Here is a 9436-nt window from a genome sequence, read left to right as displayed (position 1 = left end):
TGCTATTAGAAGAGATATGTTTATTTTGTGTAGTAAGTGCAGTTTTTAAATCAAAATTTGGGATTATATTCACATTTTTTAGAACCAAAATGTCATTTTATAAACACATTTTCACCGTTATAACAGCGAAATTTTATTTTTCTTACCACTCTTGAACCTGAAATTGACTGTTTTTGTACTGATTTTTTTTTTATTTATTTACCAAAAATATGTGCCTCTATACATTGTGCATAGAACATGTAGTCTCCACAAAAGTTTGCAACACTTGTAGTTATTGTGTCCACTTTTCTTCTGACACTAACTACACAAAACTTGAACTTGTGTTGCAGACTTCATCTCTTGGAACCCAAACACACCAACATGATCTACACCTGTGTAAGTAACCATCTGAATGAGAACTATACAGGAACACTGAAACAGCCAAATGACTCGCTATCGAAGTTCCCATTCATGAGTGTTTTTTTTTTGTGAGTGTCCCTTCATCAATTCCATCTAATTATCACTCATCCCCATGATGATTATTAGGCAAGAGTGGCAGAAAAGCAATGGTAATTAACGAAACTACAAGTGATTTTAGACTAGCATTATGTTTACCAAATTCACATCAAACTTTGAGTGCATTGCTACAATCTGGCATGACCTCTTTGTGTATATACATTTATGGGCAATTAAATAAAGTGAAATACTTGAGTATACTAATTTCTATATTGATTGGCTCATTATTGTAGTATACATCTGTCCCAATTAAACTACGGAGAAGCTGGATACTATTGGTCAAATACTATACTTCTTTGTTTTAAATGGTTGTGTCTGTGAGATGATTTGGGCTCATCTTTAAAAAGTTTGATTATTCAGAAAATTGTTATTTTTACACTTAGAATGCATGTTTGTAATGTTGGGATCCAATCATTCCTATGATAATAGGGATTTGTTTATATATATATTTATTTGGAGGTAATATAAATGTTATTGATTGCTGTGATGTAGTTTTGTTGGTATGTATGTACTATTACGTATCTGAATATTTTGTGGTAGATGCTCTGCAGATTGAATAAACTAATTACGGCTTTTATTCTGTGATTTTTTTTTTTATGAATTCAAAATATTTTGCATAATGTTTCTGTTTACTTGATACTGGTGTTGGTAAGTATTGTAATTTGATCACTGATACTGGTCAATAACTAGAGCCACATATTTATGGTGAAAGAAAGATCAAGATATTGGTACAAAAACTGGGCATATTTCAGGATCAAAAGCGGTATATAAAATGGCATATCGGTGTTAAAATGATGAATAAAACCCTAAATTTGATTTAAAACTACACTTATTATACAAAATTAACATTTCACCTTGAATAGCACATTTTTATAGTTATCAGAGTATGAAGTTTGTAGCTTTGTAAAGGAGTCTATTTTTGTTTCTCAAATATTTACAGCAGAATTAATCAATTTGCCATGATTTGCGTAACTTGCAGGATAAATTCAGGCCTCAGCAGGTGTTGCATGAGTAAATATACCCAAAATTTCATGTTTAAGAGTTCATTTCGCATTTTGCAGATCAATTGCATCATTTGTGACTAAACTGTAACAAAATTAACCTCTCGCCTTTCAAAACATGAAAAATTAACATTACAATGTGTTATTTCACTTTTTGTATTTTCGTCAAAACCCTAACAATAACATTTGCTGAGCAACACTTTACATGGAATATGAATTTATATTTTATTTTTAGTTTTCATAATTTATATTTATTTCACACCAGTATGGTGGCTGGAAGAAGAGATTTTATCATTCTTGTTAAAAACCACACATAACACACAAAACAGCATGATACGAAACACTTTAAAAGTTTGTCCGTTCTAACAAAAATGTTCCCGGCACGTTAGGTAAGAAGTTTTTTAGTGTTAAGATTTTATCATCTTGTATGGATAAGCCTCATAAATACACATGGTCTTATTCCAGCAGAATATTTATACAAGAGTTATTCCATTAACGGCAACTATGTATTTTGTTTTCTCTTGACAATGCATCTACGATGATAATCTAGTTTACATGTTTGAATGCTTATATAGTTTGCAAGTCTGTCTGTCTGTCCCTTTCCCTCTGTGTGAGTGTGTGTGTCTGCGTGTACACATGCACATATGTACACAAAATTAACTAATATTTCAGATTTTGCATAGTTCACACACTAAACCCAACTGGAGAAAATGTTGATTTGTCAAATACAATCTAAATGGCTTATTTTAGGGTTATTTTGCATTATTTCATAACAAAGTATGTTAGGAAAATGCAATTTGAAATTTCTTACAATGAACATTACATTGAGTAATCCGACATGTTCATCATAAACTAAGTATGTACATCCCTACGTGTAAGTTATAACACCCACCTATACATTCCTGCCTTGTAATCATGGGCCCAGGTTTGATACCTGGTGGAGGCACGTAGTGGTTCAGATCCCACTTTAAACTGTAGGTCCAGTCCCGATTAACCATACTGTGCATAAAGTGAACATAAAACACCAAATCAATCAAACCTCTACGTTCCAGATTGTGGTGCCACCACTCATACCCAAAGAGCCACTGAAAAATTAGCATGAATATTGAAGTTCCATGAACCAATGGTATGTAGGGTAAAATATTGGAATAACAAATCCAAACAGGCATTTCTTGTAAGTCCATTTGAAGGTAAGCTCGGTCCGAAAATGTTCGTACTGAAAGTGGGTGTGTTATTTTCTGTTCCAATCCCAGTTCCATCTTGATGTTTATGGGAACCCAAATATCCAAGGAATTTTGCATAGTTCTGTATTAAAAAATGCCATAAGTATTGAAAATTTATTAAAGTAAAAGTTTTCATTTCAGAAATGTGATGGAGAAATAGTGGGTAGAATTGGATATTTTCCCATTCCAACTGAAAATTTTCTATCCTGCAGGCCCATACTTCAGGATATGTATCTCTCTGATGTGCTAAAATAAAAATCCACCTAACAGAATCAGAGTTGCCAACAATACCAATAAAATTACATGCCTAACATTCTTCATTATAATCCTTCACTGTTTCCTGCCTCTGGGTAGTTTGACATAGAAGTCAAGCCTCTCCATTTTCCTCTGGTCTTCCACCACTCCACTCTTTGCATGATGTTCCAATCTTGTCTTCTTCTCCTAACACTGTGCACTATCTTCTCTTTCCACCAACATCTTGGTCTCCCCCTTGACCTTATTCCCACTCCTTGTGCATTGTAAGCTCTTACTGGTAGAATTCCTGCATCCATTTTCTTCATGGGTCCGAACCATCTCATCTGTGTCTGATCTATCCTGTTCTGAAGTTTACCACCCCCACTGTCTGTCGCATCTCCTCATTCCTTATTCTGTCCCTTCTAGTCTTCCCCAATATACTCGTTAAAAATTTCATCTCCACTGCCTGCATCTTTCTTTTGTTTCTCTCTGTCATTGTCCAAGTCTCTGCTCCATACATAATTAATTATTAGCACGTAGTATGTATTATACGAGTTAATAATTCTCCCACATAACACATTTATTGTGACTTGTTACAGTGTATTGCAGCTTTTTGTTTTTTATGTAATTGAGAGATCTCACTATTGATTGCAATGTAATGCACAGCAGGAAAGATATTCATGACAGGCTGGTGCACTACATAGTTTTACCATCACCTTATTTCATCAATTTATAATTGTGGTTAACCTAAAGGCTGTTCGGTGAAAGCGAAATTCTATTTTTGTCTTTTCTGTCAAAAGCCAGGGAGTGTAACATGAACCGCTGAACAATCATGACACTTCCATGGTGAGGAGAAATTCTCGTGCTATTCTACATTGCCAAATGTTTTTGTTTCAAGTCGTTTTCGAAACAGGTGACACTCTCAACAAGGCCAAGCACGGCAAAGCCTAATGGTTGCTGCCGTGTAGCAAGCGAATGGGTCTCCGATTCCCTGCCTCTTCCTGAAATGCGACCGAAGGGTACAGTATATTGAGAGCAAAAGGTGTCTTGTATGACTGGACAAAAATCAGGTGTGTAGCAACACCATTTTTTCCCCCTTAAAACTTCCAGGTCATTCCATGTGAAGTGAACCAAATTTTGGTAAATTTTGAACGTGACCATCTCTGATTTTATTCATACTTAGTTGTTATGAAGTACCGGTAAGGTAGGAAAAATTGCAGATTTGTATCTGTTGTAGTTCTCAAGTTAGAACCCTCTGAAATATGAAGAAAAAAAAAAAAAAAAAATTTCGGCACACATGCAATCACAAGAAAACTCATAAATCAAGCTAGAATTGACATAGAAGGTTAAGAACCAAATTGTTACTTTTGCTATGAGCTTTAATGAGATATATCACATGACTACTTTTCAATTTTTTTTCATTTGGAATTTACATTGCAATATTCCCGTGTCATATGGTCTTACCTAGTGTACGTATAGTATTTGTTTATACATGTCAAAAACTACGATCCCATAACAAAACTTCTAAGACTTGATGTTGAAATATGTATGTTTCTATGTGCACTTTTAAAAATTTTCAAAATATAGGTTTTTGAAAAATTTGATTTTCAAAACAATTCTGAATGACCTTGCAATGAAAAAAATTTGAAAAGTAAACCACTCGTCAAGTCAACCTTGCAGCAGGTTTTCGCATATGTAGATCCAAACCTGCATGCAAGAACATAGTTCCACTGAGATGGGTTCTATTCCGACACAACTGCATACTTGCAAGAAAACAGTTATTTAATTTGTAATATACAGACAAAATAGTACATCCATTAGCAGGTATGGACTTAATTGGTTGCAATTACTGTGCAGACGAACTTATAACCTTAGATTCGCCAACTGCAATGTGTATTGCGTTGAAGAGACACTGAAACTTTAGAGCGAGTCGAGCGAGACTGAATGCGTTGCAGAACGTGTGGAATCGGTGATACCAGTGTTGCACATCCCACTATTTTAACCCTATGTTTATTGTAGAGCGGCGAGAATGGCTGAATCTACTGTTCAGCACGCGGTTTTACCCGAATGTTATTTTGGACTTCGTCCGAATGGAAAAGCTCTTCAAAGACAAGCAAGTTGTTTTGAATGCATAATCCTCCTTGCGGCAGCAAGATCAAAGTAAAACAGGGCGTGAGGTGATTTGCCATCAATGTGCGCACGAATTGTATCACGGGTGTTGAATGATTTGCTGTTTGAGTTTAGCAAGAGGAAATGATTGTTTGTTTTTTGACGACAAAAGAATCTCCGCGGTATTAAAAGATATCACAGTGAGAAGAAACATGTTTATTATTTGGACGAGACGTCCTTCAACTCGGTCGGTGGGGGAAGGGGGAATAAAACATGGAATGATACCACCATGCAAAACCACCGCCAGGGCTGAAGAAACCAATGATGAGGGGAAGGGGGAAGCTTATTGTTTCACCCACTGGCGGCAATGAAAGCTTTGTTGAAGGTGCATATTTACTGTTCCGCGCAAAGAAAGGGAAGGGTGATTATCCGCAAGAAATGGACAGACCAAGATTTGAATCCTGGTTTAGTGAAGTGATTCACAAATTGAAACCAGAGTAATAGCGACAGACAATGCACCTGATTGTATGTATCACCAATAAAAAATCATGCTTTTTTGGTGGTATAACTTGAATTGCGTGTGTGTTACAGGAACGGATGTATTGCAACCACGTTTTTCATAAATGTATTTCTTTCTAAACCAAAAACAATAATTTGTCATTAAATTCAAGAGGGGCCTATCGTTGTTTACTTTTATCTTTTTTATTTTTATTTTTGCATGCTCGAAATATACACACATGCTCTCATGTTTAGAAGTTATTTCGCTCTTATATTAATGACACATTTATTAAATAATCTATGCGCAGAAAGTACTTTTAAAATTTTATGTTTCAGGAGACAAAGCGAAGCAAAAATACATTCGACTTGACATGCATGTGGGTTTTGATGTGTTGTGCGGTTGGCAATACTGTGGATTATCTCAGTGTCTGCGATGTAAGCAGCTCGGCGGTTGAGGCAAGACTGGCACGGAAGATTCTGTTCTCAGTTCTCGCGCGGATTGATTCATAAAACCTGCTGCAAACTTAGCCTGACGCGCGGCTTAGTCATGTGATATATGTAATTAAAGCTCATAGCAGAAACATCAATTTCGTTCTTATCCCAACCTACTCCGTCAATTCTAGCTTGATTTATGAGTTTTTTGTGATTGCATGTGTGCCGAAAATTGTGCTTTTTTCCATATTTCAGAGGGTTCTAACTTGAGAACTACAACAGATACAAATCTGCAATTTTGCAGTTTTTCCTATTTTAGGGTAGTACTTCATGACAATGAAGTATGAATAAAATTAGAGATGGCCAGGTGTTTTTAATTGGTTCACTTGACATGGAAAGACCCTGCCAGAACTGGAGGCGAAAAGACGGAGTTTTCTGAAGTTTGTTGTTTGACCAGTTGGATTTTAGAGGGGTAGAAAAGTCTCAAAGAATACCCAGAATATAACAGTAAAAGTGATCCTTGATAAACCCTATATTTATCTATTTAAACATGTGTCTATAAACAGAACTTTTGATTGTGATATGTGATTTTTGTTTAGCAAGATTGTAACTGATTAACACTACGTTTTGCAAGCCAGATTTAGACGTAGAGGTGCAGGAACAACAAGCAGCAAAATTGTTGTACCATAATATAATTCAGATGAAACTGAGTGAAAGGCATAGGAGAAATTAAAACTTGAAGAATGTAAAATTTGTAAATTAAATAAGAACCTAATATGAAGGTGCTTTTCTCAATCAGCCCCGACCTCTATAGAATTGTGGTTCACACCAGACCCGTACCCAAGTAGAGGGGGGCTCAAGCTATGAAAATTTTGAATTTGAATTTATAAAAATCTACAAAATTATGTTGATGTTTTTTCAAATTTTGCATGAATTTCGATTTTGACCTTGCACAAATGAATAGGTTGTTTCTGGACAGAGGCAGGCTCTAGAAGTTTGCAATATTGGGCTATTTTAGTTGTATAACCATTGATGCAAGACTAAAAGACATTCCATTCCATTCTACCCATATCATACACTTTTTTTTCGCTCTGACAGAAACAAATGCAAGTGTCAACTGCAAATATTTGTCACTTGGTTGCATACATATTGGCTAGAAAATGCTGTTCTTCAACATTTCGTATCAAAATGAGCACATTTCTCTACCCACCCTCTCCTGTGCTCCCCCCCCCCACACACACACACATACATATATATATATATATATATATATATATATATATATATATATATATATATATATATATATATATATATATATATATATATATTTATATATATATACCAGGTGTATAAGCTTAAATCTGCTGGTTTGTAGTCAGAAAAACACATGGTTTGTTCATAGAAAGCAACAAGAAATTTATTCAAAGTACTTGCCCTCGCGAGCTACACATTTTGCCCATCTCTCGGGCAATTTGTGGATACCACGCCAAAAAAAGTCCTTCTCTTTCGAGACAAACCACTCATCAAGCCATTTTCGGACGTCTGCATACGAATCGAAGTGCTGCTCAGCGAGGGCGTGGCCCATCGACGAAAACAGATGGTAGTCGGAAGGGGCCAGGTCTGGTGAATAGGCGGGATGGGGTAGCACCTCCCAGTTGCGTGTCTCCAAGTAGTTTTGGACCAGTCTTGACGTGTGTGATGGGGCGTTGTCGTGGAGGAAAATCAGCTTGTCATGTCTTTCTTGATAATCCGGTCTTTTGTCACACAGAGCACGGTGCAATTTGATCAGTTGTTGGTGGTAGCGGTGGGCAGTGACAGTTTCACCAGGTTTCAACAGCTCAAAGTAGACGATGCCCTGTTGATCCCACCAAACACACAGCATCGTCTTCCGGCCGAAGCGATTTGGTCTCGAGGAAGATGTTGATGGTTGGCCGGGATCAACCCAGGATTTCTTGCGTTTAGGATTCTCGAAATATATCCACTTTTCATCACCAGTCACAATCCGATGCAGGAAAGACTTTCTTTTTTGTCTGGCAAGCAAGATTTCGCATGCGTTTTGGCGTCTCTCCAGCTGCCGATCGGTCAATTCATGCGGCACCCATTTTCCGATCTTTTGAACCTTTCCCATGGCACGTAGATGCATGGAAATGGCTGCTTGAGTAACACCCAATTGCTCGGCAAGCATCTTTTGCGTTTGGGTATCGTCCTCGTCCAAAAGAGCCTGCAATTGATGGTCCTCAACCTTCCTGGGCCGATTTTCACGCTTCTTGTCGCTCAGGTCAAAATTGCCGTCTTTGAACCGACGAAACCAATCCCTGCACGTTGTTTCCGATACAGCACTGTCACCATAGGCCTCCACAAGCATTTGATGCGATTCAGCAGCCGATTTCTTCAAATGGAAGCAGAAAAGCAGAGCTTCCCGCATATGCTCTTTTTCTGGCACAAAACTAGACATGCTTACCACAGGAACACTGTCTGTTGTTGTCTGCACCTGCTAACGATGTGCACTGATTTGTGTTGGCAGATGTCCAACTCATAAAAACACCAGGTATGGCGTGCTCATGGTAGCTTCATACGCTCACTAACGCCATCTATGAGCAAACAGCAGATTTAAGCTTATACACCTGGTATATATATATATATATATTTATTACTGTATAATATGAGAGAAAATTTATGAAAATTTGAATATGGGTCTGCCCTCCCCCTCAAAAAAATCCTGGGTACGGGCCTGGTTCACACAGTGCACTACGATGCCAGAGGTCCCTGGTTCTTTGTGAGTGTCCCTTCATCAATTTCATCATATCACTCGTTTTTTTTTGTTTTTTTTTTTTCGAAGAAGTTATGGTAAACCGGGGAAGGTTTGGAAAATGAGTTCAATTACATTCACATGTATTGCTTGTACTATCTATTGCATTTAGAATGTTGGCTGCAGGCCCATGCACAAGTTAGAGCAAGAGACCCTTGTCCCCCCCCCCCTCCTTGAACTATGAAATATTTAAATGTGAACCTTCAAAAACCTACAAAAATAATATTGGTGATATTTCAGATTTTGCAAGAATTTTATTTTGTTCCACCCTCCCTGTCAATTGAGGATAATAAAAAGTGCTGCTTAAACTCTGAAATTATGCTAAATGCTTCTAAATTGTGCTAGAATTTATTATTATATATTTTTAAGATAACTGTAGTTTTATGTTCAATTATGCATCTACTTTTTGAGTTTTGAACTTCCGTTATTTATTACAGTAGGAAACAAATTTAAAATTTTTCTGTATCCTGGATGAAATAGCATGTTCTTTACTAATTCCGGTGCGAGTAATTCAAAGAAAGTCTCAAAACGTGTCTATCACGTTACATTTCCGAGATATACAGGGTGTCCCAAAACTCATTGAACCAAGACTTTGAATGTACTTAACTCTTGAGATAGAGACATGAACCTTG

The sequence above is a fragment of the Lepisma saccharinum genome, chromosome 8 (genome assembly GCF_977018435.1).
Source record: "Lepisma saccharinum chromosome 8, izLepSacc3.1, whole genome shotgun sequence".
In the NCBI taxonomy this organism is placed as follows: Eukaryota; Metazoa; Arthropoda; class Insecta; order Zygentoma; family Lepismatidae; genus Lepisma; species Lepisma saccharinum.
This window is presented reverse-complemented; position numbering follows the sequence as displayed.